The 27838-nt window shown below is 36.5% G+C and overlaps 2 long non-coding RNA genes across 3 annotated transcripts in view; one reads left to right on the top strand and one right to left on the bottom strand.

Moving 5' to 3' along the window:
- Positions 1 to 27838, top strand: part of LOC128082839 (uncharacterized) — a 310058-nt gene that overhangs the window by 124342 nt on the left and 157878 nt on the right. The gene's annotated exons all lie outside the window — the stretch shown is intronic.
- On the bottom strand, positions 4061 to 27518 carry LOC128082841 (uncharacterized). 2 transcript variants are annotated; one of them, XR_008207864.1, is made up of 3 exons: positions 27301 to 27518; positions 27121 to 27199; positions 4061 to 10517 (listed from the first exon to the last, which is right to left on the bottom strand). It is a non-coding gene; the product is annotated as an uncharacterized LOC128082841 (long non-coding RNA). The 2 variants fall into 2 exon arrangements; XR_008207863.1 differs by having other exon boundaries at positions 27121 to 27518.

Raw genomic sequence — 27838 nt, 5'->3', positions numbered from 1 at the left:
GCCACTTACAAAGGCTTTAATCCTTCTGGGATTCTATGTATGATCCGTAATTAGAAGTTGTTAGCTCATGGCAAACAGAGGAGGAATTTACAGTTTGGACCATTATGCTTATGAATATGGTTAGGATTTGATTTTGTTGATGTTATGTATTTTGGTTGGTGTGGATCTATTTCAGTGAAAATTATCTTTCATTGAAATGGAACCTTTCATGGACAGCAACCATTTGAATCTGCTAGTGGCCAAATCTAGATTTCATAAAATTCTAGATAGATGACTGCAAATATTGCCATTTTGGTAATGGTGTCATAAGTGCCTTTATATTTACCTGTTGAATCCTGCATGACACATAGTCATCTAGTGACGACTGTGCTCTTCTATATTCTTCTAATGAAAACCTCTCTGCTTTCAATAGGAGTCTAAAATAATTTTTGAGAGAGGTAAATAAGTTTGTCCTATGAAGTCTGCTTTCTTTCTCATCTTCTTTACTATATTCCTGTGAAGCAAATTGATCAGGAATATAAAGCTATTTTTCTTACAGAAGAACAGATTTTGCTAATATAAAACTCTTGGTTTGGATTATATCCCAGCTGCGAATAAAAAAATACACATGATTTTAGTCAAACTATATATAAGAGCAAATGATTAATTATACTGTTTCTTGTTTCTGGTTTATTGAATATTTTGTTCCGTTTAAGTTAAATTGCAGACTTCTGTAAACTGCACAATCAGTTTAGCTGCACATACAATTTACAATTTTAAGAGCCTGGCTAATTTATTTGTAAAATCCTCTTTAAGTAAGGAAATTCAATCTTAAGCACATGGTGGCTTTCTGTTTTCTTTAAGTAAAAAGTTGGTGAGTTTATGACACGCTTTATGTTTAGCAGTTATGGAAAAACCTGAAGTTCCTGAAAGTCTTTTTCGTTTCTCTGTTCCTTCACGCACACAGACTGCTCACATTGGACTGCCCCGTGAGCTATGTTTACCATCTTCAGTTTTACACTGAAGACTTGTAAAGTATCAGATGTGCATAGTCATGGTTATGGGCGCCTGAAGTAATCATTATATCAGCTCCCGAAAATCAAAATGCTACGTTAGAATAAATATCTAGGATAATCCAATTCTTTTATTGATAGTCTCAGACTTAATAATTAAATAAAATTTTAAAAACCTAGGAGAACTTCGTACATACGTTCTTCATTGATGTTCTGCACAGGAAAAGCTACAGAAGAAGGCAATCTTCGAAACTCATTTTCAGTGATGCTGCTCAAAGATTTAGAGGGAGTCTGTAGTTCTCCTTCTGTTATTGAGCAGGTTGATGCTCACAGGTGTGCACACACATGCATGTTTCCATTTCTTAGCACCTGGAGAAGGAAAACTTGCCTTCAAAGCACGCAGTGCTTGAATTGAGGAAAAGAGCAGATGAAAGGAATTGTAGCAGCTTTCTACATCGTCTGGGTTGATGGCCATCATCACTAGCAGCTTGCTGTGGAGAACTGGTTCAAGAAGGGGCTTATATGAAAGATGAGCTAGAGAGATATGGGATAAGAAGCAACCCAAGGGAAGTTGTACTGTTTGGAATTTGCCATTATTTTAACTAATGGATTTTAGTGGTTTCCTTCCTTCACTGTCGACAGGTGTGTACATGAACACACATGTATTTGAACTTCTAAAACGAGGAAGAACGGTAACAGTTTTCTTTGCAGTAATTCACAGCATGTGGTTAAAAAATTATACATATATTGTTTGGTATAGCTCATGGGCTTATGATGTTTAAATTAAAATAGATTTTCCTAAATAAATTAAAATAGATTTTCCTAAATAAAAATAGTTATGACACATGGCTATTAAAAAGGTACCATTTTTTTCTGGGCATTGTTAAAAAGTAATGCTTTTTAAATGTTTCATACCACCTTGGCTTTCTGGCTGGCATTCAACAGAACTGAAACTTGCCAATTGGAAATAATTTAAGGAAGCTTAGATGGTAAGATATCTACATATCTCAGTCACAGATTTTTAGTCTTCCCATTCTGCTCTTAGCAATTCCAGGGATTTCTTTTTTACTTCCATTATTATATCTTAGAAACTTTTTTAATTTCTAGTTGTATAAAGTTTTAACTCAATACTTTAAAAAAAAAAAAAAAAGACATCAGTGAAAAACAGCTAGTTGTGAAGTGATGGCAGGGACTGTTCTTGCTGATGTCAGCTCTCATTAAAATCAAGCAGATTATTTCCACAGCAAACATGTAACAAAGCAGAAATCCAGGTGCTTTCCTACTTCCCATTCACCTCCTTTTTTTACTTCAAAGTTTGATTTGAAGCATTAATTCTTCCTTCAATAATCTGGGGAATGTAACAGTATTTGATAGGTGCTCTAACCTTGCTGCATACTTGCGTAGACTACAGTAAATAATTATTTAAGATTTTGTTTCCTTGTTGACAACAGTATATGCCATAAATAATGACTATAACCCCTTTCAGTGCTCATGGAGCCAGAATTTCACATAGGCTGAATGTCTGAATTTCCCTCTGATAGAAATGCAAAGCATTTCTGTTAAACATATGCAGCTTTTAAAATTTTTTATAAATATATTTTTTCTACTTAACTTACTTTTCTTTGTAAGAAGATAATTAAGCCATTAAAATTAATTTCATAGCTTTATTTTAATAATGAGCACGTAGAGGAAATTTTAATGCTTTGCAAACAGTAAAATAACTACGGGAGGCGGGGTGGGGAGAGAGAAGAAAAAAGCTGGCATACTTTTAATGTTTGGAAGTTTGAGTTTTTGATGCTGGGACATGGCTAAGGACTCCAGCTAAACCTGTAATGCTTGTAAAATGTTTTCATATTAGAATAGAATAGGAAAAAAAAAAAAAAGGTGATGCAATGCCTCTTCCTTTCAAATAGAGATGCACAAATGATACCTGGCTCCAATTTTCTATCATTATTTGTTTATTAGCATCATGTTTTAAGTCATCCACCTGAAAAAAATTCATTCCTATAAATGAAAGAGGCAAACTGAGATCCTGGCCAAATGGATCTTTGAGAAAACTCTGTCTTGCTCTGTCTGCCGAGCCAGGTAGTAGAGTTCGTGCAGCACAGACTTGGCAGGTAAATTGGGCTCCATAAAATCTAATGATCATTCAAAAGTATTTAGTGTAAATTTTCACTCTGCACCTGCTTTTCTAGTTCAGTGTGGGAAAGCATTTTAAGAGTTTAAGGCAAGCTGTTCTTTGAAACTAATTATTAGCGTGGTGCCCTAAGCACTGTAATTAGTTTTCTACAGACAGGTGATTTTTAAAGACTCATCCCAAAAGCTGCTTCTGGCAAAATTCATTGAGTCTTTGATATCTTCTAGAAGGTTGAGTGCAACAGATCTACTCCTCACTTTTGCAATTTCAGAACCCGATGACTTCAGTTTGTCTAAATACAGTGATGCAACAAATTGTACCAGTAGTGGGAAGCTGGAAAGGTGCAATGAAGTGTTTGCTCAATGGTGAGTGCTGCAGAGGTAAAACCCCATTGTCATCTCACCTTTCTTCTCTCCAGAGAAGTCACAGTCAAAAGGTCCTAAAATATGCGGCAGCAGCTTCTGCTGTTCTCAAGAGGGAGTGATCCTGTTGGAACCTCAGCAGTTCTGTCTCTGTGAGACAGCTCTCAACCAAGAACAAATGATCTGACCCAGACTGCTTTGAGCACTGTGCAGACACATGTAGATTGTTTGCTAGATTTTAACTCTGCTAGAGAGGAGAGAAAATGGGAAGAAATAAGTTGAAGAGGCTTCAGAATTCATTCTCCCTTTTTCCAAAGGACAGCATGATCTATTGGAGAGAAAAAAAAAAAAAAAAAATTGAAATGTATGGTTGTAAAATGAACTACAAAACGACTGCTATCTTTAATCATCTCTTCCTTTTTTAAAGCCACCTGAGACTTAATCATTTAAATTTTATTTCCAACTTTGAAACATTTTGAAATTAATTTACTTTATATGTACTGTGTTTTCCATCACTTTAAAAAATTGCTTAGGTTCATGGGGATGATGGATACCAAGTGAGATGCATGTGTGATAGAGAAAAGATGAATGGAGAGATGCATGTTTTTTGTGTTCTTTTTCTTGTTGTTGCCAGGAGGAGAGGGGGAAGCAGAGCAGGCTATAAACATACCTTAACCTAAAAAATAGTTACATTTTAGATTCTGAAGTTATGAGTCATATAAGGAAGCACCGTTTTGTGATAAGATTTTTACTTGAAAGCAAACTGTATTCTTAAGATTACCGTGCCTTACCACGGAGCAGCCTGTACGCAGCACACCTTATATTTCACAGCTTCTAATCGTAGAATATTTTTATTTCAACCACTCATTTGATATTGTGGATGTTTTTATGCACTAATAGTTAGCTGGATGTAAGCGCCACTCTAAATAGCACGAATCTGGGATCAAAATATTCAAGTAGTTAGCTGTGGTTTTAATTACAGTGAGCTTGAGTCATCTTTTATTATGGTTTTATGGTAATAATTTCCTTCTCATTGGAAGGAGCTTGTGTTTCCATTAAGTGCTGAACAGTTTTTCCTTCACTGGAAAATGATGGCTTATTTCAAACTGTTACTTTGACTCTAATTTTGTTTACGAAATACACTGGAAATACTCAAGACTGTTGGTCTGTTTTGACATTTAAAAAAATACCATTTTTCTTCTAATTAATTTATTCTCGGGTTTAGTTTTAAGTTTATTCCCATTATTGGATAAGTACAGCCTAATTTCTACTATATAAATTTATTTTACTTTTTGCGTGTCGTATATTATAGCAGCATTGCCTATTGATGAAAATGACATTAACAGCAATAACAATAACAAATTGTTCTATTAATCCCTTAAACCTCCAAAAGTATTAGGATTAAAAATTTAGTCAGGTGAAAAGGCTAATGAAACATTCCTATAGAAGAGACTAGACCCTGTTTTAGCAGATACTTGGAGTGTTTGGGCAGATGTATGCATTCTTTGCTTCTAACTCTAAACTTAAAATGCTGTAAAATAATTTTTCAGGTATTTTGGACATCAGGGCTGGTGTGAACCTTAATCTGTAACCACCATATATTAATGCTTCTGTCTGTGTTTTACAGCCAAGAACACAGTTGTGCTTATATGACTGAGGACACCACTATGCCTTAGGTAGAAGTTGGGTTTCTAATAAGTACCTGTACTTTTGCACATCTGCTTTCACATAGAAATTAGCATGTTGAGAGAGATTAAAACTTTGAATGCATAGCCTGAAAGAGCTCTGTTTCACTGGATGTTCTTTATTTGTATCTTAAAGCCTCTATGATTTGTGTGTACTCTTTCTCTGTTTGCAGGCATAGAAGTAGTCTTGATATAATAAAGCACAGATTATTTTTTTTTTTTTTTAGAACAAACTGCAGAGACTTTCTTGTGCATATGAGCAACTCTCCTTCCCAGAGTTGAAAGAAAAACATAAACTTGTGTAAATATAAATCATAGGAATAGATTTATACTCATGTCTTAATTCTCCTCTGAGTCAAAGCTGCTTTGCACAGCTTTATTTCTAGCTGTTGCTGTAACTGAATGATCAGAACAATTTACCTCCTGCTGCACACACCAAGGATTGCTCCCACCCTCAGTGTACACAGGGATGGCACAAGCAGCACAGCCAGCGAGAAGGGGACGTGGCTGGGTGCTTCCTGCATCTCCATTATGGTAGCCTGCTGTAATGATTCTGTGATTGATGATTATCTGTTATACTCTGGGAATCAGCCCAAATCTGTGAACAAAGGGAATAGTTGTGATTTTATTTTTTTTTTCCCTTTCTTGTAGAGTCTTTTTCTTGTGCAGTGGGTGGGCCTTCTGTTTTGCAAAACTCAGAATTCAGATTAACGGGTGAAATTATTCTCCAAAGAAGAGGCAGAATAATTTCAAACCATAGTTTGAGATCTGTCATATAAGATTAACTACAGCACTTCATTGGAAGGAGTACTTTTTCTAGGAAAAAAGTTGGATGAGATGCATATAAGAGCTTATGGGTGTTAAATAAGCCTTCACAATGAATTGAAATTACACCTTGAGATAAAGTATTAATTGCTTTTTAATTATGATTTCCATTTACATAAATTGTTGTCTTTTCAATCAGAAAACATTGTCATTTTCAAATTGCTGCCTGAGCCTTCTGAGTATTACATGCTGAGTGAGCTACACATAAGTTCCATGAGCTGTAGTTCACTTTTGAAATACCTGTAATTATCATATTCAAATATTAGCACTCTCTATATAATTACTATTGGAGTCAAAGAAACAGGTTTGTGTTTTGGCGTTATTTTATCTTTATGCTTCCAACTACAGAGTAACAATGAGATTTATCATGTGGATCTCAAAACACTACTGATGTCTCTATGATTAGGTTATGTTCTGGGGCTTGGATGTATTCAGTGTCCCCAGAAGACATCTGCAACCGCTGCATTTGTTCAAGCCTGTTTTGTGTGCTCAAACGTTAAAAGAATTCTGTTTTGCTGCTGGGTTTAAAATCCAACACATTGCTGTGGACTGAAATACAACAAATATATATTCTGCATATTAACTTCTGACTAATTAATATTTATGAATGACAGATTGATAGTAGGAAAATTCTTTTTCTTCATAGCAGTATTTTGTAATTTGAAGAGTAATTTTTTGTTTAAATACATGAATTGTGTTAAATTAGAATTTTTCTTTGTATCTGTCAGATTGCAAATTCTTTTTCAGAAAGAGCATTTCTTGGGAATTGCTTTGTCTTTTTTTCTTTTAAACAAGGCCTGTAGGAGCTTACTGCAGAGACTTTCACACCTGGCAGAATGAATTATTGACAATCATCCATTTCTATGTTGCGGGATTGGACAAAGGGATGTTGCTGCTAATCACAAAATGATGAGCAAATAACAATTTGGAAGGCAGTACTTCCATGATTGCTTGATCCCTCAGTAGCTGAAAGAATAAATGATGAAGTTAGAAGACAGTCTCTTTCTTCCAGAGCAAGAGGATATCAAAAAGGGACTATACTTCCTCAGTTATTCTGATTGAGGGAAATGTGGAATACTGCAGACTACTGATGGAAAAGTTGAGTCAGAGAACTAGCTTTTAGTTTCAAACATTTGTTCAGATTCTGTGCTGTGTTGGAAAGGGCAGTTGTCTTGAAACCTTTATCTTGCCAAGTTAGGAGGGATGTTGATCTGCCTGAGGGGAGAAAGGCGCTACAGAGAGACCTGGATAGACTGGATCGATGAGCTGAGGTTAACTGCGTGAGTTTCAATAGGGCCAAGGGTTGGGTCCTGCATTTTGGCCACAACCCCAGGCAACTCTACAGGCTTGGAGAAGAGTGGCTAGAAAGCTGCATGATGGAAAGGGACCTTGGTGTAATACTGATGGTCAGTCGGCTGAATATGAGCCAGCAGTGTGCCCAGGTCAAGAAGGCCAATGGCATCCTGGCTTGGATCAGGAATGGTGAGGTGAGCAGGGCTAGGGAAGCCATCCTGCCCCTGCACTCGGCTCTGATGAGACCCCACCTCAAGTACTGCATATTCAGTTTTGGGCACCTCGGTACAGAAAGGACGCTGAGGTGCTGGAGCAGGTCCAAAGAAGGGCAACAAGGCTTGTGAAGGGGTTGGAGAATGTGCCATATGATGAGAGACTGAAGGAACTGAGGAAAAGGAGGCTGAGGGGAGACCTTATTGCTCTCTTCCAGTGCCAGAAAGGCGCTTAAAGCAAAAGAGCGGGTTTTGTCTCTTCTCACTGGTGATAGGTGACAGGACAAGCGGAAATGGCCTCAAGTTGCTCTAGGGGAAGTTTAGGTTGGATATCAGGAAAAACTTCTTTACAGAAAAGGTTGTTAAGCATTGGAATAGTTTCCCCAAGGAGGTGATTGAGTCACCATCCCTGGGTGTGTGTTTAAAAACAGTTTGGATGTGGTGCTCAGGGATGTGATTTAGTGGAGGGCTGTTAGAGTTAGGGTAGTATGGTCAGGCCATGGTTGGACTCGATGATCTTTTAAGGTCTTTTCCAACCTGAGCGGTTCTATGATTGTTTCCAACATGCAATGGCAATAATAAGAGAGACTTTACAGTCAGGATGTAAACTAGTGACACTAAGGAATAAAAAATTAAATTATGAACTGTGTTCTTAAGAAAACGCTGCCATAAAAATGGTCTTCTGCTTGATTTTTCTTAAACATCAAGGTAGAAAGGAAATGAAAAGTATGAATGAAGAAAGCAAATTTATACAGATGTAAACTACCACCACTTTCAGGTTGGATAAATGCACGTTGCTTGCTGGGAAACACAGCATTTCTTTCCATGGACTGTACTGTAGGCCAGAGGCAGGCTGCGTAGCTGGCCTTGTAAATTCAAGTTTCATCCAGCACAGCTTAGTAGAAGCCATATGACAATGCTACGCTGTTTGAGAAATCAGTTTCCATAACATCTGCTATTGCAGCTGGTGGCATATTTCTTGTATCAGACGTTGCAGCTGGGTATAGAAGGTTCTTGCTGGCTCAAAACAGTAATTTAAGTTGTTCATTGTCATACTATATTCCTATATGGGTATATGCTGAATTACACAGTGTGAACTTCCTGGCTGGTGTAGCCAGTACCTTTTGGCATCTGTGTTATTCATGCAGATGATTTCATGTGAAAATGGACTGGAGATTTAATTGTTGATAGAAGTAGAGAAGCAGTGGTCCTTCTTAGGTGCTTGCAGAAGGAAACAAAACATTGTTATGGGCCATCTCATCTCTACTGTGCTAGGCTCTTAATAAACATTTGCAAATATTACCTTCTGAAGTAATGTTTAATTCCATTTCCACTTAAGCTGCTTATCACCTCATCTCTGTTATTTCACTATTATTTAGTTTGTACTCCTTTAGATTTCAGTACAACTCTGGAATATTTGATGTAACAGCCTATAAATGTTGCTCATGTGATTGTAAAACAGCATTTCTACTGTTAGCATATAGCTTAGCAGCACAGTATATGTTATTCATAGCAGCTTATAGATGCATGTTGTAAATTTCAGCTCTACTTGTTGGCTGAAGTCTGATTCTTAAAGATAAGGACATTTGGTACTGAGTGCCTGGAGGCAATACCTTTTTAAGTTGGCTGACCCCTAAGAAGATGAGCAAATGTGATCATTGTGGATTCCTTTTATCATTGTCAGCTTAATGAACGTAGATGAAACCTTCATCGTTGATGCTGACATTGAGTCTCAAGAGAGATGAATCTAAGTCCATTTCAGATGACTACTCACAACTGTGCTTTGTCAGTGCTCTCTGCATCTGAAAATCATTGATCTGGTCCACCCATCTTGCTGCTTTAGGAGGAATGATTCTCAAATTTGTGATAATGCAGAGACCATTGAGATCAATTTTAAAAGAGTGTAGATTTTGTGTGTGATTTTTCGTTAATATCATATTAGACTGAATCAGTATACCAGATAAAATCACTGCTTATGTGGTTTGACACATTCAATGGAGTGAAAATATAAAAATAAAAGGTTGAGAGAATGTCTAAAGGAGCGTAAGGGAGAGTAAGTGTGAGAGCAATAAACTAGTTACAGTAGTGCTTTAAAAAGCCTGCATAAAGCAGTAGTAGCAATGGCAATTTAATTGAAGTAAGGGTAATTCACCAAGGAGACCTAATACTTACTTTGACCTGGTTTTGGAGTCTGATTTACTTGTAAAAATATTTGTCTAAATTTGTATAAATCCAAAGATTTATACAAATTCAACTTGTGCATTTAAAAAAAACTCTATCTGCTGTATAGGTTTCTATGTTGCTTGTCTTTAGACCAGGAACCACAGTGGTGACATCTGCAAGTCCTATTTCCTGCCTTTACTTCAAAGGCTTAGAAAAAGAGACATTGAGAACAGTCTAAAATGTGAACAGTTATACATGCAGAGAGTTAGCAAAGGATTTCAAACAGCAAAAGGAAATTCACTGATGCATCAGGAGTTACAATTACATCAGTTATAGTCTCTGTCCAGGGTTGTTTTGGTTTTGCATTTTTGTGTGTGATTTGTTTTGTCTTCTTTGTAAATGACATTTTGAAGCTATGTTAACTCATTAGAAAAGGTCCTATGTGTGAGTCACTCTCCAGACTGAGAACTGGGTAAATCCATTGTACTAAATCTGACCTTTATTTGCATAAATGCAATTTGACTGAAAGCAACATTACTGTGCCTTGTGTTAGCTGATGTTCCTCCTAAATTCTAGTTTAGTAAGATAAGTAATCATGGGATCCTGAGAATTTTCATTTAAAGAGAAAGACACAGGAATCTTTTCTATGCAATTAGAGCGAAGGAGTTGTGACCTGAAATATAATCCAAGTACTCAAATACCAAAAGCAAAATTATATACCAAAGTAACACAGTTCTTATAGTTCTGGAGGTCAGATTAATGACTGCCTTGAGTTGACTGTACCTTTCACATAGCTGGTGAATTCCTGTGTATCAATGCAACTCAAGTTTGATAGGAGATGGTGCAGGCTGTAAACAAAGAGGAATTTTAAACACACTTGCTTTTGTGTTGAAATATCTCACAAAGAGACATTTTCTACAGAAGGATTTGGGGATTTCTTTTATATGTATATTGTTCTGAATATAATGTTTCCTACTGATTTCCATGGAAGCTACAACAGATTCAACAAGCACAGTAATGCTATTTGATAAATCAGTTTCTTAGCTACAAAACAGCACTTTTCAACATAGTCACCACCACTAGTTGTGCATTTTCAGCATCAATGAGCAAGAGCCTGCATGCTATGCTCAGAAAAGTCTGCATCAGAAGATGTGAACCACTGTCACTGTTGCCACTGCTGAATTGCATTGCCTACCGCCTCACTGTGCTCACATCCACTGGTTGGCCCCCATTCACTTCTTTATTCCAATATTCACCAGGGGTCAATGAATGTCATTGGGTGATATATTTTCTGCAGGGATGAATTCAGTGACACACGTTTGTGTCCTGTGCACATGTCAGACACCATTTGGTCAGACTGATGCTGTCTGTCATACAGCAAAAACGATCAATGGAATATTAGTGGGAAGATTAAGCCTCTACTGCTATACCACCAACACCCACCTTTGACGTTGTGGGCCAATGCAATAACATAGGACACACAACTTTCCAAGCAGTCCAGATTTTCCAGTATTTTGCTTTGAACTAAGCTACTGGAAATTCTTCATTGAGATTTGATGTGCTTGTTGTTTAGCTGGTAATAACTGTTCACTAAATTAGACAGCATTTTAGGGTATGCCAGTTTAGGCCCAAGAGGGTTTTTTGCATTTGTGTTGGCTAGTTTTGTGCATGTTGTGGGCATCTGTGGGTGCATTGCTGGACACAGTTCTGTGCACAGCAATACATTCAGATTTTGGTTGGGCAGCTAGAATGAACTTGAAAGAATGTGAAATCTTGGGCAGCACAAAGTAGCATTTTTATTGTTTGTTTAAAATATAGTTCTGAAAATATGATCTATTGAAATTAACAAAAGCTGAAAAGTGAAAGCTGAGTGATTTGTAATCTGATTAAAAAGTCAGTAGCAGGTTTGGGCTGTTTTAAATTATTCTGGTCAGGACAGATAAACCCTAATAATATATCTGAGAACAGTGCGAAGGCAGAGAATGTCATAAATATTTATTTGGAAATATTTATCTGGGGAGGAGAAAAAAAATGATGAAAGAGAGGATGAGAGGGGTGGAAGGAGGAGTGTGGAGGTGGAGAAACCAGAGATTGGAGGATGCAGGAGATGCACCTGAGAGTAGGCTGTAATTACTCTGACTGGGTTCGACTATTCTGGATGCTTTTCAAATTGAGTCTTGGCTCCAATCTGAGGTCTGCCCCTTCTGAGATACTATTGCTGTAATGAAAACAAGTAGCTGCTGAGCAGTAACTTTGTTAGGCTGTTTTCTGAAATGTTAAATAGAAGTGTATCCTCTGCTCCTTACAAAGATAGTTTTTAATATATTTTACTCTTAAAAATAATTGTAAAACACTTAACCTGATGAGTTTATACATCTTATTCTACATAAGTAACCTTTGTAGCCTAAATAGCTTTTCATATACCATACTAAACTACTTCTGAGATCAAAAGTCAAATATTAGACATATCTGATCCAGCAGTTGTCTTCAGTTTTTCTCAAATGCAGTGTCACATTTATTTCTTCAAATTGATTTCATACAGGCTGAGGAACTGTTTCCTCTGAGGGTTGATGTTACACTGCTAATCATGAGAGAGAATAAGTGACCTTTGTAATCGTCTAAAAATGCATCTACTTTAAATGCTCAAGTAATTCCAATAGCTTTATGTTATCTACTGACTTCAAGCACGTAGATGATTGCTTTTTTCCTGAGATCTAGAAGTCAGAAGGAATTGTGCTGTAGAGAATTATGTTTCTTTTTCTTTTTTTCTTGTACCTTATTCACATTTTCCATTTTAATGATGGGATGAGAACACTGCATCTGCTGAGGGTCTGTCTGGAATCGCTTTTTATCTGGAAAGGGGTGTTTGTGATCCTGTTAGGATCCACTGACTCTTGTTCACCAAAATGAGTTTGACTAGGTATTATTTTACATCTAATGCTATTGCAAAGCCCAGTGTACATACAAGCAATGTTTTGGATATTTTAAGAATTAAAAATGTTTTAATCTTCTCTCCAATAACACAAAACTAATTCTGTACTGTTTTTATACAGTTAGGTCGTGTAGCTGGAAGAAACAGTGGCTCAACTTCAAAAGATTCTAATTGATAATATATTTTTTAAACAAAGATATAACAAATCAAAGTAACTAGAATGTACAATAGAAAAGTATGGTTGTTCAGCGATGCATATTAGCTAGAACAAGAATAATGACACTTTTTCTGAACCATACTGGCAAAAAACAACTGCACTCATGTTTTATTAAAAGCCACTTTCATTGCACTGGCTGTTTTTTTTTTGTTTTTTTTTTTTTCAGAAAAGTAATTTACATTTCCATCTGCAAGTACTTATTTATAAAATTCTACAGATAACTTCCAGTTGTTGGTACTTTTATACTATAAACTTTTTGTTGGTATATGCTGAAAATTTGTGTGTTGATTAAACATGCTTTAAATATCTTAGTTAACTTACAACATAGTAGCACAAGGCTTTTATGAGATCTGCTAAATCATTTTCTGCCAACTTACTTTATTTTGGCACTCCCTCAATGCTCTTTTACAACTAGATTTCTTCATATTTTTTTCTGTTCTTTTATTTATAGTTGTAGCTAAAGCATAGATTCCAATTAATGGATGAAGTATGTAAACGCAACTTCTGAACCAGAAATACAAAACAGCAAAGCTGATCTACACCATATTTCAGCACAGTTCAGATGCTTGAAACCAAGTGTTTAACAAGCAGCTATAGAAGACGAATGGTTAAGTGGGAGATCTGGGAGGTTGACTCAAAGAAGCCATGGAGTACCCAACTCTGTAGACTTTGTCAGAAGGGTTTTTGCTCTTTATATCGGATCATAAATAAGTGACTTGAATGAGCCCTTTTGAACTCATACAGGATGGGGTTTTGGCAGAGATTAATTTTCTGTTACCTCTGATGTCTTAACAGTTTGGGAAGTCCCTGCATCCCCAAATGTGATGTTATTGAATCTAATTCCAGCTCAAGACTGTAAGCCACGTGTTTGCAGGAAGTTTATCCCATTCCAGTGATGTTTGTAGTTAGGCAAACTGACTTTTACACGCAGTCCTTACCCAGCACAAGTATTAATGTCTGTCTGAAGTCTATTACAAGTAAATCAGTATGTTTGCCTCTATTGGTACCTGTCTTGCCTAGTTTCTCTATTCCTTCTGAGAGGCTGGAGAAAAAGAAAACTTATTTTCCAGAGTTCATATCCAGTAGATGTTACTGCCTTTGTTTCAAAAAAAATATTTTTCTCAAGTAAAGCACTCAACAGACTGAAAACAAAATCAATAAATGGAAATATTTCCAGATACTTTGTCTCCAAGGTGGGATTTTAATTCATTTAGAAACAAAACTTATGAGATAGGCCTACTGAGGCATGAATATTAGCATTAAAATGCTTCCAAATAATGTCATTACTAGGTGTATTAGATCATAATTGATACTTATTTAGACAGCAAGATGGATTGGGTGAAATCATAGGGATCCTTTGCTACTGTTTTCCGCAGAAATAATGCACATGAGTTATTTGGACCCAGAGTATACTGCAGAAACAAATGCATGAAGTTAACCTGGTCAGGCAGGATCCCCTATGAACAGGGGAAAGATTGGGCTAATAAAGTAATTTAAGCGTGAAAAGCAAGATACTGATGGTTTCTTTTTTATTTAGTGTATGGTGATGATATCACCATAAAAATTGAGATGTCTTTCTACATGGACTCTAGATGACCAACAGTACTCACATAAGTATTAAATATATTCTTAATACTATCTACTGTCCAGTACAAAAATTTAGTGCTGTTATGTATTCTTCAAATAAGCAGTTCCCTGATTGAAAAGGTCCCAGTAGTTTAAATTACCCGCATTGTGAAACAGATGACTGAAAATGTGTCAGACTTATCATTGAAAGTCTCTGCAGGGCAAAAGAGAAGACAGATGCTTTGAGCCTGGTTTTTGGTCACCAGTATGAGTTTACATACATCACTGTTACCCAGAAATGGAGTAACTTGTGTTGTGCTGCTCATAAGAGAGATTTCAGGTAAAGATCAGTATGCAAACATCCCTCAGTAGATCAAGATCTTTGGCATCTTGAGAAGCTTTCTGGATCAATGTTTACTTCACAAGCATCTCTGGAAGCAGTTGTGATCTAATAATTAACCTGGTGCACTTTGTAGTGAAGTGCTGAGGAGGAATGTTTGTGAGTCACACAGAATGATCCACTGAATGTGACCCTAAAGTGAGATTTCTTTTCAGACGTTTCTACAAAAACAAACAACTAACACTAATTCCAAAATTCAAAATATAATAAAAGATTTTCAAGTAGCCTGTTTGCCACTAGAGATTGAAGGTGAAAAACCATCTTCTTGTTTAAATGGCTAGAAAAATCTTTGCTTATAACAGAAGGGGTAACCATGAAATCTCCATGGACGTGCATTTGGTTTGATCACATTGAAGTTCTCCGGATTAACAGTTGCTGCTTTCTGCTCCTCTTTTACTGCCCCAAGTAGCTTAAAGAGCCAACATTCTCTAAAGGACTCCGTCATTTCTTGTTAGAAATTTTAAATCATAGAAGTTTTGAGTTTATTTATACATACATAGCAGTAAGATCTTGAATTTGGATGTAATTTCTTTGTGTTTTGATAACGCAGATATTTGCTTCTAATACTACAATAGCAGAAAAAGATAAACTATTTGTTCTGTGTGTTGCTGTTGTTTGTCAGCTAGGGCATAAATTTTCATGTTTACTTAAACAGGAAAACGTTTGCACTGAGTAACATTCTTATGGATTTGGGTTATGCAGATATCATGTCATATTGGGGAAAATGAATGTTTAGAAAAATACTTTGCTTCCTCAAAAAAAAAAAAGTTATCTTGTACGATTTTACTGGTGACACTTACGTTTGTATAACTGATGATAAATATTTAGTCAGTTCAGTCTGCCTCTGTTTTGCTCCTACGTTTGTCAGGGATGAAGATTACAGGCGTGCAAGTTTATTGAAAATAGGCAGGTTGGTGGATTAATAGTCCCATGTAGACAACGGTGGGCATGATGGCATTTCTGGTAGTGTAAAAATGTTGGTCATTCATGTGTTAACTGCCCTACTTGTGAGTGTGTGGACAGTGGATGAATGCAGAGTGCACTGCTGCTTCCCCAGGCAGGTAAGTAACGGATAGGTGAGAGGATGCAGGATGGGGATGAGTACTGCAGAAATGAGTGGAGTGAAAATCAATCTGTGGATTGAAGCTGGAAGCACCACAGATACAAAAGGGACAAATCAGAGAAAGGGAGATCAAATTCAACCTGTCTCCATGTTTAAATGAAGTTCCAAGTAACTCTGTGTAACTATAAGGATAACATATTACAGACTATAAATTTGCTTGTGTTCATAGTGAGTCCACGGCAAGAATAAGGTTTCTTTACCCTCACCAGACTGCATTGAATGTTCTCTTGATTTCTTTAATATAGTGTGATCTTTGGCTGGTAGGGCAGATTTCCATTCCTTGTGTTTGTTTCAGGTTGAGTGTATCACAAATCTTTCTAAGCAAAATAATAGCATCTCAGAGCATGCTACTGGTTTGAGTTGCTTCTTTGTATGTAGTTATATTGTTTAAGCCTTCTTATGCAATTGTGTTATTGATTAGTTGCAGAAAAAATATTACTTTGAGAAAACACCATATATTTCTGGGTAACCCCTTCTCCCTTTGGATAAAAAGTCACCCGTTCTGTAAGTAGACACGTTCTTGACTGAAGTGATTATGCTTGCTTATATTTTGCCTATCAGAACATAAGTTCTCAATGGATGTAGTCTAATTTTACCTAATCAGAAAACACAACCTTGATTATTAACCTTCTGAGAAAGGTATTCTGTATACTTTTGTCATTCTACCTAACCACATCTTTAGTAGTTTTGCCTCTATTTTAAGCTTAGGGCTTACCAGTGGACTGTTCATCCATAGTGTGGAACAGTTAATGAACTAGGTTTTCATTTTACTGCCTTAAATGAGCTGGGTTTCAGACACTATAGATAATTAGGTGATCATTAGAAAAAATGTTTCTTTTTGAATCTTTTTGGTCACTTTTAAGATGTGTAGTGTATTCAGAGGTAAACACATATCGACATATAAGAAGCGCAGCTGCACTTTATAGGCATCATACAATAAAATAAAATCTCTAGGTGGCTTTGAGCCAGTATCCCTGTTCGTTTTACTTCAGTCCGTCATGGGACCAGTATTTCTTCCCTAGAAATAAGATAATTTTAGAATTAATTTTCACAATGGGAAAGCAGAAGTTGTATAGCACAGGTGTTTCTATGATTTTGATGAAAGGAAGAATACCTAGCATAAAAAAATGGTACTGCCATCTGCTTACAAAGTAGCTTTGGGATACAATATAAAATAGTAAAGTTAGAGTTGGTTGGCTGGAGCTGTTCGTGAGCTTTTTGTTATTGGCTATTGATTTTGTGTATTTGCAATCAATTACGTAGAATGGATTTATTTTCCTATCAGCCTGCATCTAAAGATACATGGCAAATTATTATAGATTTCCTGTAGAAGCAAATCTGGTAGTCAGATCTGGTGCACATATATTTCTTGTCTTATTTGAGAGAAAACTTTTCAAGATATTAAGCATGCAACTTTATGCGACCTGTGCTCTTACTTTTTTTCAGAAGTTGGTGATTTGTTCCTACCAACTATGGACTTTCAATGGGCATTTTCCTGGATTCCTGCAGGCATGGGGAAATTAAAGTGTTATCAACAGTGGAAAATGCAATATGATAGTAATGACAATTGTACATATCTACCAAATGCCTACACTTAACTTTTAAACACGCTTTTAAAATACAGTTTTCTTTCAATTGTTAATGTCATGAGATGGGTTTGTGTGTGTCTCATTGTGCCTCTCGGCACACCTCCATCCTGAATATATCAGGCAGGATTTGTGCTGAATATCACTCCAAGCTGCCATTTCTGCGAACATGCTTGCCTGGCCTGTTGCAGTAGAAGTAAATCCTGGTTACAGCTCAACTCCAGTGTATTTCCAACTTGTGAAAAGAGGATTTCCTGGTATCAGCTAGACTGTGTGCTTTGTGCTGCAGCAGGATTACACATGTGCTGCTGTGAAATGTGAAATCAGAGCAGAGCTGGACCTCCCCTGAGAAACACAGGCTATAAATTGTAAAACCTTTAAATGAAGGGCTAGAAGAAAAAGGCTTGCCTTAGGTTAGGGTTAATTGGTTTTGGTACAAAGAGTTTTATGTCCATAACTTACTGTCTGTCTATCTATCCTCTTCCTGATTTCTCTAATGTTGTTTTGCTCTGGGGCAAGTTTGTATTTGTTTTTCCTGACAATGATACGGTTGAAGTTGAACTGTTCTTCAGCTGCTATGAACTTGAACTTATTTACTCAATATTTATCAGATCTTTGCCCTGAATGCAGATTCAGATGGATTTTTTTTGCCTAAAAAGTTTGTTTTCTGAATTAAATATCTTCCCCTTTTCTAACATTGTTTTTCAAAGAACAGCACTTTTTCCTTTCGCATTGACAAGTTGCGTCGTTTAGTGAATTTGTACAAAGTTCAAGTACTGCAAGCCTTGTGTTCCTTAATGATAGAGGAGCCTGAAAAATAACAGTTAATTCAAATATTGGTTAATCATAAATAGCTTTTTGGGGCAGGTATGCTGGTTGTATAAACCAGGACAGTTCTTTTACTGCAGTGTAGTAATACTTGACAACTGACTTGTTCAGTTAGGTTAATTCTTTCCACAAACCCAAAGAACACAAATGTTTTTCAAACCAAAGCATTCAACCTGTTTGAAATAAAGAAATTAACAAATAGCCTTTTCCTCTAAGACTTTAGTTGCCTTGGAAAAATCCTTGCCAGGTCCTCTTAAAAGTAAATCAAGCTTGAGAAGTCTCCAGTCTTCCATATAAATTAGCAGGCTATCCCACAATATTGAAATGAATTGATGCCAGAAGAGGTCAGAAGATGTCTCTCTGTATTGTAGTGACAGTCCAATAATTTCTTAGAAAAGCACCAAAGTGCAACGTCTTTCAACTGTTATGGATAGGGCAGAAATAAGAAAGTCACAGTTGCTTTGTGCAGAGAGCCAGAATTATCCCTTTTATCATCCCTCAAAGGCTGTTTAATCTACACTGACTGAAATTGGCCCAACATATTAAAACTGCAACATATTAAAAATGTAAAACATTCCTGAAAGCAGCACCGTACAAAATGAAAATGTTTTTTGTTTTTTGTTTTTTTAACTACCCTGGATCTGATACCTTACTTTTATTGCTCTTCTGGATGGTTTCTGATTGCACTTATGCTGAAGTAGTCACTGGAGTTGTGTCTGCTTAGAACAGATTATACTGAGATCAGAAACGGTCAGTGTCTTGTGAGGAAAGTGGGGAGAAAATGCTAGATATGCTGGGTAAGGAAGCTGCAGAGTGGGTGCATTGCTTGTAGAAAGAAGGTTTATGTTATCCTCAAGAATTAAATTTCTGCTTCTTCTGTACTGGCTACGTGGCCATGCTCGTGTAATCCTGTGATATCATAATCAAGACCATAAGCAAAACCAAGCTTTTTGATTGTTCACTGAGCTTAGTCCTTGTTTTCTCTCATGTGATGATAATGGTTTGCCAAATTAGACTTGGGTTTGGAGACCTTCTTAAGCTTAAATACTTGGTCATATGGCAAACTTAGCTTGGGCTAAGTGAAGTAGCAGTCTATATTGTTTTAGTATAAATGTGCATCCTGTGCATCAGCACCCTGTAGTCATTTCTAGTGGGTGCATCCTTCCCCTCACTTCCATCTTTGTCAGGATCAAACATAGCTGTGCCTGTGCTGCTCCCGAGCTCAGGAGAGATGTGTAGCTGAACCTATTGTCATTCCCTGCTTGTTTGTGTGAAAGGCTCTGAGAATGTTCAGACACTTACCATGCTGGCCCCACCTGCCCTATGCCAGAACACTGTCCATAGCTGTTGCAAGGAGCAGGCTGCTGCCCAGTCTCTTGCTCAAGAACTGATCTGCTTCTCTGCAATAAATCAGGTACCCTTAGAAGTACTGTTCTGCTGTCAACTGTGGCCAGAGGAGATGAGATGCACAGTACATCTGGGCAGGAAATAAGCCCCAACATGTGGTTTTCCCTTGCCATGGGCAGAAAGTACATGGCCTGCTTCTCCTGCATAATAGTTAGCTCGGTTGGAATGGTGTATTGGAAATATGCAGTTCCTAATTTTCTTGACTTTGCTAATTTAGTTTAAATCTTATATGTAATATGCTTTTAAAGATAATGTGGCTGTTTGCCCATAAGAAAAGTGCAAACAAAATTATAAAAGGAATAGAAAATGTTTCAAAAACAGCAGATACTCTGATTCTCTCTAGGTTGTTATTACTAGGTACTGCTGTTCTCTGTATTCTTTCATATTTGCTGTGGTAGATTAGATTTATAAATACTCCCACTGTCTTTGATTGCAGCTAGATTGTTGTGTTGATTAGATGAATTTGGCAGGCTCACAGCAGTAAGCAAAGTACAAACTGAGCAATAAAATGGATAGCAACATTTAATTTAAAAGATGTTTTTGACTAAAATCAGTAAATTAAACTTATGAAACATGTGGATTTTGTGTTGTTTGAACCATGTTGGCAATAGGTAAATTAAAAATAATGATTTATTGTACATAACTAATAGCAGTACACAGAGATGACAGTAGTTGGGGCTATTTGGAAGAAGAAATTTTTATTAATCTCAGATAATTAGTAAGGAAACCGAAACATACATAGAAGTATGAGATATGTCTATTGGTCAGTTGCTGAATCCAGTGTTAGAGGAAGACCATGAGTCTTAAGAAGTTTTTTCCCTTTTGTTTTTAGCCCTATGTTCAGTGCCCAATGAAGATGGTGGAAAAATCCTGAAGTATCTTTGTCATGTTCTATTGCTATGAATAATTCTCAATTCTAAAGTTTAGTTTAAGGGCTTTTTGATAGTAGATTTATCTCTCTTATTAGGGTCAAGGGGTCAGATTATGCCCTCAGTGTTACACTGATTACAATCCAGTGAACTTCCTTTGAATGGGCTCTTCCATTTCCAAAGTTAGAACAATGTTTGTACTGAAAGAACAAAGCTTTCCTGTGGTCAGTTTCTTCCTTGTTAAAAGCATGAGGTGTTAAACACCAACTGACATGAGAATTAGGTTTTGTGCGTATATTAAAAGATATAGATTGCTCATCTGTTCATCCTGGTTTTGGAAAGGTTTGGGGAATTGCTGATGTTCTCAAACACATCTACCCATTTTGCAGTTCGCACACAAGTCTTTTGATCGCGGAAGGGATGTGCTGATACTCATCAAGTCTATGATTCAGTCTCCAATAGGACTCTTTCACAGGAAAGGGCTTTGGCTAGGACAACACCTAGAAACTCTTAAATATTTAGGACCAATTATTTTAATGTGGTACTGGGTTTTTGTTTCTGACAAACCCTTACTGACAAGTTCATAAAAGCAAATGTAAGACAAATGCCATTACATGAAGAAAGTTCTGAGAAAGCAAAAATGGCTTCCGTTTGGCATCAAAACTGATTGCACACACTGGTAAGTCTTGCTGAGCCATTATCAGATAATATCCTAAAGTTTGCTCCACTTTCTTCTGTGTGTTGATTCTGTGTACCTTTTGTGACCCCAAAACTTAGGAAGTGAAAGGATAGTTGATATTTCTGTTACATCTTGCCTCCTATTTAAGGTTTAGTATTTGAAAAGTCTATAAGTGCTTGTGAAGGCTGAATAAAATTTTGAATATACGTAATGTTGCCTCAAAAACAAAAATTTTGTCAAATTTGGAATATATTATAAACAACTGTTGAAAATACTGAAGAATATGACTGTTAAACAGAAGTTGTAAAATTGTATAAAGCTGCAAACATTTGTGCAATGGCTTCCATCTGGTCTGTACATTAACTGGTCTGATGTGGGTGAAGTGGAAGCTTCCAGGTATGTAAATCTCTGTATCTGTCAGTGGAGACTAAGGTTATGGTAAGGTTGAATATTCTTCCTCCTGTCATTGTCTTCAGCAGAAATTCAGACATCAGCTCCAAGAGGACCAAAGACAAGCCTCCAGCATCGAAACATAGAATTTCAAGCTATTGATACCACATCTGTTAGGAGCATTAATTTCACATAGGAAAAACAGCCCACATAAGTATTTTCTGATCAGTAACTGGAACTTTTATTCTATAGGAATGTCCAGTTAGTTCTCAGATGTTTAATGATTAAGTGGACTTGTGGTAACCTGGAATGTAAGTGAAAGGTGCACTTCTTGGAGTGTGAGCCAAAGCCTGTTAAAATAAATGGAAATGCTCCTGTTTATATAAGTGAACTTTGGATCAGAGCCTGAACAATCACTTGAGAAGCAATTTACTACCTGGATTTTTCTCAGTATACTGACAAGACTGTTAAGAATGCAGAGCGTAGTGTGCTCAGCTGGCTACCTGACTATATTGAAGGGATGCTTACAAGTATTGCAGTTTTGAGTTTACAGCCCATTATTTTGTCATGTGTTAAATATAAAAGAATACAGAATAACTTTGTTTTGGGGGCAACAGAGAATACTTTCATTGTTTAAAATACCATCTGATTGAATTAGCAGTAACTTATGGTGATTGCTGTTTTCTGAGCTGATTCTTAATTACAAAGATATTAATTTTTTTATTACAAAGGCACATTTTTTAATCACTGTTAAATGCTGCACTTCATGAATCATGAGTGTTTAGATAAAAATGTTTTAACTAGCGCGTCAGAAGTGTGTAATTTAGCTTGTTTTCTGTGATACCTTTTATATAAACCAAACTCTTACACTCATGGAGTAGCACATCTTTCATGAGTACATGCAAAATTTTACTATACTCCAGCCAACCTGAGTTTTTAAGATTTCTTTAAGGATTTCTCTTAAATGTAAAGAAAGATTCTTTACATTTACACATGGAGAATCTGAAGACTGAGGTCTTAGTTTTGTTATATCGTTGGCTCAATTATCAGAACAGTTCCATCTAGATCAGTGGGGAAGTCAACTCTGGGAAAGGGATTCACAGTTTAATCCTCAAAAGTCACCTGCTTTATCCCAATCAAAAATTTGTAGACAAAGCTTTTGACCTGGGCAGTTTGAAAATGCTTCACATGTTGCATTTTCTGCTTTTCTAGTCTTTCAGTAAAGCTTATTGTGGTTGAAATATGCTGGAGATCGAGCTGATTCCATGCTTGGGATTGTCGGGACACCTTATCCAAAGAGCTGGAGTCGCATCAAGCATTTTGCACTTTTACAGACGAAGCTATCTCTGAAGCTTTTCTCAGTGCTTTATTTAGCTATGGGATTTCCACTGAAACTTAATCATATATAAGGGGATTCTCAAGATAATTTAAGACTATATTGATGTTCAATTCGAAGAACTCAAAATGCTTCTCAGCTGTGTTGAGGGGAAAGTTGCCATTGGCTTCAGTGGGAAACTTTGAGAACTGTACTGAAAACATCACGGGAAACCCAACGAAGTTTTGTGCTCTCTTTTTTAAGATGTCAAAGTGGGTTTGGAAGTTTGAAAATCCTTCTCTCTGGAAAGAGAGAAAAAACGTATTCATGACTTTTTTTTTTTTTTAACAAGGGGGAAGCAGATAAGGAGCAGAGTGGTTAATGAATGGTACTAGGTAAGACCAGCACAAGTATAGTACGTCTGAAAGTGCTTGATGCTGGGGGAATAATTATTTAATATTTAGGACTATGCAAACAAAACAAATCACTTTTGGCCTTTCCTTGAAATCATCTGACTGATTTGCATTGATGTCACAACAGCATACTTCAAAGGTTGATGCCTGAAAAAATCCCAAGGACACATACCTTGTGACTACTACGTATTGCTGGGGGCCATTTCAATTGTTCCCATTGTGATGTGGGGAGTCTTCTACTGAGTTTCTTTTTTAACTGTTGATCTCCAAAGACTGTTGTTTGCATCTGTTTATTAAATTGCAAACTCAGCTGTGAAAATGGTTTTTATGGTGTTGTTTTATTACGATCCTGCTTAGAATTGGAGCAGAGCACAAACATGATAAATATTTTTCTTTGTGGAGGCACACATTGTTGGAGGGCCATTGAAATAACATGAAACTGGAATTGTTTGTTTACAGGATCAGATTCATTCATTACTTTGGTGAGGAGCTGTGAAATGTAAATCTCACATTCCACTGGACAATAACAGCACCAGCTTGAACTCATTTAGAGGTGTGATATTCCATTCAAAAGACGGCTGTTAATTTTATTGACCAAATTTTGCAATTGGGGTAGCATTGATATTCAGGAATGCTCCTGAACTGCTTTGCTTCTATAGCCATTTTGATAAGCTTTAGGAAGGAGAAGGGGTGCAAATTCTATTTAAGAATAATTCTATTTTGGAAAAAAAAAAAGGAAAAAGGGTAGTTATATTGTTATTTTCTGTTAGCATTACTTCACATTTTCCCATCTTTCTCATAAATTGTGAGAGTATGTGCAGGGAAATAACTGGGTATAAACACATTCTTTAGACCCACTGATCATGTTCTTATTTTATTTTTCAGTTGTGCATCTTTTAAGCTAGTGCATTCTAATTGTTTTATCAAAGTTTGGATGACTTAGAGCTGGGATTTGGTAGTGGTGTCTGGACTTTGTAAATTAACAGTTTAAAGCATCTGAATATTTAAGAAAGATTTTTAATTTGGTGACTGAAAGCTCAAGTGTACTTCTGCTTTAAGGAATACTAAGAAATTAAGTAAATTATGCAGGCAAGAACATTTAAAGCCTAACCTGGTTTATAAAATGCATGAGTAAGATTAACAGCAACCAAAAACTAGAGACTGACCTTATTAAAAATTGTTACAGATTTCAGCTCAGTGAGAGTAAAGGCTCAACATGAAACATTATGAGGGTACTGAATATTTAGCAAGTGGCTGTTCAACACTTTTATAAAATGCCCAGGATTATGTTGTTGTTTTTTAATTTGGCACCCCCAAAAAATGGTGTCCCAAGTTTCACGTTAGACAGTAACAAGGGCTTTTGTGTTGCTTGCATTATATGTTGCCATTTCAAAGTATTTTACTTCATGAAGAGAGAAAATCAGCATTGTTTTATCCCCAGACCTGCTGTCAGATCTTGGATTCATTTTGTAAACACCGAATTTTCTTTCCTCTGTTTTGTTACTATGTGTGATACGCTGCTGTTTTGATGTGATATTAATACAAGCAAAGAAAAATCAAAGAAAAGCTATCAAATGCTACTGCCCAAGTAGCCAAACAGCCTGAGCTCGTCAAGGAATTTGACACAGGGCTGGCCTTGATGTATTCCAGATAATGTCTTAAAGAGAAACATTAATAAGCTGGATACTTTACTATTTGAAGGGAATGACTTCAACTGGATCTACCTTGTATGTGGATCCTTATAGTTAACTCTATTGTTTTTTGAGGAAGAAATAATATTTGCTCAGGTATTTTCGGGGAAAAAACTACATGTTTTTTTGTTACCGAACTGTGTCATAAAAATATCAGTGATGTCACAAAAGCTCTGTCACGAGGACATTTTATTGTGGATGAATTGTAAGAACCATCTGGATACTATTCTAATGATTCACAGGCCTCTGCGTGGATGGTACAGATGCTTCTTTTGTTGTTGGTGTGATCTTGTAAATAGTTAAAATATTTACCAAGGCACCTCTGAGCTGAAGCTATACCATTTTATTATTTATACCTTTTCAGAGGGACAAAAATGGAGGTGTCCACTAAATGTGATGGATTAGGCTTATAAACAGCCATTATTGCCATCAAACCTCACATGTCAGCTCCCCCTTTTGTGTCTGTGCATTTCTAAGCTAACCAGTGATCCATGCATAAGATAGAAGGTTAAGAATGTGCAGAGAGAAAGGGGGTTGACTCCAAGCAAGATGTATCTTCTGCTGATTAGAAATACAGCTGTAGAAAGGGGAGAGAAAAGAGTTTTTGCAACATGACACTCCCCTTTTTCATTTCACACAACTCACTGTTTAGAACCTGCAAATCACTAGCTAGCAGAGTCACTTTGCTGTTTCATGTAACTTAGTGCAGCTGCCTTTTGTTTTCCCAAGATAAAAATCAGGAAATGCAAAAAAATTAAACAGGACCAGGGAAGAGGAATAGCAGAGGGAATGAGAGGAAAAAGGTTGAGCAAGTGACTTCACAACTTGTTGACAGAGCAAAGTGCCTTTTCGTTATAATTAAGTACGCTTTAAAAGCTAGACAGTAGGGAAAGCTAACAGCTTTTTCAGTATAATCCTTGTCAGTACCTTAAACTGGAAGTTATTCTTCCTCCTAATATCTGTGCAAAGACAATTTTTGTTCTAAAAGTAATGAAATATCTTTTTAAAAATATTGCCCTTCTCAGTGAGAATGTTGAGCTCCTCATAGAAGCTTTTCCACTTTGTCGCTTGATATTTTCTCCCCTTTTGAAAAAACAAATGCAGTTAAAAGCCTTACAAATATGAATCCCTTTAAACTTCAAATAAATGTTGAAGACAAATTGTTTCTCGATTTTTAGTGTGACGCTGAAAAGTAATGTGCTACAGCCCAATTGTTTGTGTTTTATTTCATGTTATTGTTTCAACTAAGAACAAAATGAACTTGTTTAAGATTAATATGGCAGTGTGTGACTGCTGAAAAAGGAAGGCTGATTAAAAAACCACTTTTGATGTTTCACAGAATTTACCTAAGTGGAATGGTGATTTATTTAGGATTGTTTTTATATTACTGCATAGCTAATTTCTTTTTTGTCTTAACCAGAAACTGATTGTTGCAAAGGATTAGACTAACTTTACGCACAACTGAAAACCATCGACTTGCATGCTCATGGGCTGCAGGGGAGGGAAAAAAAAAAAGCCTAGAAAACGTTTGTCTTTTTTCTAATACCTTGTTTGAGAACTTCAAAGTCAACACCACTGTTAGAGCAGCTAAAAACTTGAACTATGAGTTAACCAAACTATCATTTAGAAGTAAGTGGTGAAGTTATGCTTTAATCATAAAATCACATGGACTGGTATTTTCCGACACTAAATCGTGGGTTTGCTTTAATTTCTAAAATGCTAACAATGGCCAGTCTAGTAATCGGATGCATTAGTATGCTGGTGCACTGACCATCCCGTCTCTATAAGTACTGTGATCTGAATTGCACAACCAGTGTGGCAAAGGTCCAGATTCAGTTGCCACTCCCACTGGGAAAGCAAAAAACAGACCTCTGTGAAATTTATGTCTGCAGTTGGTTCAGTGTATACACTGAAAAAATCTCATCAAGAGAATGGTATTCAGGCTCATTTTGATCAAATGTCATCTGTATCAGCAGCATTAAGAATGCTTTAAAAAAGAAAAAAAGGGGAAAGAAAAGATTTTTCTAAAACTTACCTTCACTTTGGTGTAGATGTAAAAAGGCAGATACTTTTGCATGAAATAATCCAGGTCTACTTTCCAGTATTGCTGTTACCTAGCAAGGCAAAAAAAAAAAAAAAAAAAAAAAAAAAAAAAAAAAACACTCTTCCACAAGAGAAAAATAACAGTAAAATGACAAATGCCCAATAAACTCACATCTAAAGTAGAGGAATAATTCCCATCCGTGACCTTGCAGCTCATGCCAAATTCTGTGTACTTTAACAGTTTGAAATTAGCACTTGGAAACCTGAAATGAAATTTCTCAGAGCAGTGAATGTGAGGAGAAATTCACGTCCCAGTTACTCTTAATTCATATTCTTATTTTTCTGGGAGTTCCTTCATAGCCTGACAGTCAAACAGACAAGGAAGGCAATTCCTTTCATTCAGATTTAGGATGCAGTCAAATTGCAAGAATCACAAGTATGTTATTTAATACTGTATTACTAGTAAAGCTTTAACTTTCCTCTGAACTCATTCCTGTTCTGCAAAACATTGAAAGATGCTCTTGAATACCCTTCAGAAGGCCTCAGTCTTGTGACAGAATACTTGCAGTAGCTCCGTGTGGATTCACTCCTGCTCAAATGAGTGGTGGGATGTGGAAATTCTTTCTGCACTTACTGAAGGGTTAATGGATTTTTTTTTTTTAATCCTTTTTTGTTTCAAAGAATTGAGAGAGATGTTTCAGTTCCTTGTG

Source organism: Tympanuchus pallidicinctus, unplaced genomic scaffold (genome assembly GCF_026119805.1).
Source record: "Tympanuchus pallidicinctus isolate F22 unplaced genomic scaffold, pur_lepc_1.0 scaffold22, whole genome shotgun sequence".
Taxonomy (NCBI): Eukaryota; Metazoa; Chordata; class Aves; order Galliformes; family Phasianidae; genus Tympanuchus; species Tympanuchus pallidicinctus.
This window is presented reverse-complemented; position numbering and strand designations above follow the sequence as displayed.